General features: G+C 46.6%; 1 pseudogene; it reads right to left on the bottom strand.

Annotated features, from left to right (window-relative positions):
• Positions 1-719: 719 nt before the first annotated feature.
• LOC113255513 (thioredoxin domain-containing protein 17-like) lies at positions 720-1173 on the bottom strand (annotated as a pseudogene).
• Positions 1174-2073: the final 900 nt, after the last annotated feature.

Raw genomic sequence — 2073 nt, 5'->3', positions numbered from 1 at the left:
AAAGCTTTATTCTCTTGAGTTGTGCTGTAAAGCACTTCTTGTACGTACAAACCACTCACGGACTCTTGCTAGACGTGGATTTTGCTTCATTAGGTTGGGGGCGGGCTCGTGATTCTGTTTCTGAAAGCACACAGGTGAAGCTTTTGCAGCGGGTCTGCTGACGACCCTTTGAGTAACAAGGCTGAAAAGCACAGCTCATGGCTCTGCATTTGACTTCCTCTAAAAAAGAACAAGAAAGGCTGTTCCCTATTTATTCCTAAATATCCCAAACTTCCTGCTCTCGGCCAGCAGCTCTTCAGAGCCTCTTCTTACTTGGATGGTGAGCTCAGCCCTGCAGGAACCAAGGTATGTTTGGTTGTTTTGTTTTAATTACATGACTTGATAATAGATTTAAATGGGTTTACAAAAGTACATACGATGCAAAAAGATAGGTGAAAAGTTTCTGCTCTGTGTGCGTGGCTCTTGCCGACCCAAGAGACAAAATGCCTTCGTGGGAGGAGTACTACTGACCCAGCATTTAAAACGCCCAGTGAATTGAATCATCACTCTTTTAACTTCACATAAAAGAAGACCATCCCTCAAATTTTGCATTTTTGGAGAGTTCATGAACATTTTAATAGCACTTTCTATTTAGGCATATACCATGTTTTAACCGATGATTGGTTGACTGCTAACATGAATTCAAAGCAAGTATGCGGTTGCTTTTATAATGCAGCCGATCAGGACTGAAGACACGGTTGCCACCCCAAGTCTTCATCTTCAGAGAACAACATCTCCAGGAGGCTGGAAGACCCTCTGGTTCTACCAGTTTTTCAGCTGTTCCATAGTTAAGTAGTGTAGGCAGTACAGTGACTTTCAAGTTTTTTCTGAAGTCCTTCTTTGGATCTTTGCAATAAGTTTTTTCTCCTACTGGGCAATAGATGAACACGCATCCTTCACTCACCTGCCTCAGCCCCTCTCGCACAGCTGGTTCAGGCCGCACGCGGTCCGGGCACTAGCTCGTCCTTCCAGTGCCCTTGGACCGTGTGGAGTAGGAGAACATGGTCTCACGTTGGGCTGTTCCTCGGCCCCGCTGAACTCCTCAGAGCCGGTCATGGTCATGCTCACCTACTCCGGGCGGGCCTTTGGGAGGCTGCACCATCCACCGTGGGCGTGGCCCCCCACATTTTGCATTTTGGATTGACGAGGGGCTGAGGCAGAAGATCTATTTCAGAGGTAAAACTATTAAAATGTGTCAATGATGTAGATACATAAAAGTAAGTTTTAAAAATGAGGCAGATTTCAAGGATTCATGGCCTTGATAAGATACTGCTTTCATTCGGAGAAGGGGTGATTAGCAATGGGGAGGCTTGGGGACGATAAATCATGAACTATAATTAATACAGTTGGACTTGGTAAATTTGGGGCTCCTTGGATTTTTCCAGTAATAGGTTGCAAATATGGGAGTGTGGCTCATGGAAGCCAAGGGAGACGGTTTCAAGGAAGAAGGTGCAGCATAACCGTTGCCAAGTGCTTTCTGGTGCAGTGACGCGCGTGGATTGAATGGCGGGATATACACCATGATGAGCGGCCTCTGAAAAAACAGTTTTTATACAACAGTGAGTTCAAGTTCAGAGTTAGGGCGTGAGATGGTAGTGGTAGTAAGGCACTCTTTCTGGAGAGCGGGAAATGGAAGGAGTAGGGAAGTTTAATCTCGAGCCGCGGCGGGAATCACCTGGAGATCGTGTTCTAACACAGATGGCTGGACTCCAGCTCCAGAGCTCCCGATTCTGTGGTTGGGATACGGAGCCTGAGAATCTGCGCTTCTCGAACATTCCCAGCGCTGATGCTGCTAGGTCCGCGGGGACTGCTGCTTGGAGATCAGCGACCTAGAATGATTGATTTGGATCAGGTTTTGCAACCTTGCACAGTTGACGTTTTAGGCCAGATAATTCTTTGCTGTGTGGAGCTGTCCTATGCTTTAAAGGATGTTTAACAACATATGTGGCCTCTACCCACTACATGGAAGTAGCACCCCCAACTTGTGACAACTATACAGGTTTCCGGGAACGATCAAAATATCCCCCAATGGTC

This window comes from Ursus arctos, unplaced genomic scaffold (assembly GCF_023065955.2).
Source record: "Ursus arctos isolate Adak ecotype North America unplaced genomic scaffold, UrsArc2.0 scaffold_11, whole genome shotgun sequence".
NCBI classification, from domain to species: Eukaryota; Metazoa; Chordata; class Mammalia; order Carnivora; family Ursidae; genus Ursus; species Ursus arctos.
Note: the sequence above shows the minus strand (reverse complement) of the source record. Positions and strands in the feature narration are given on the sequence as shown.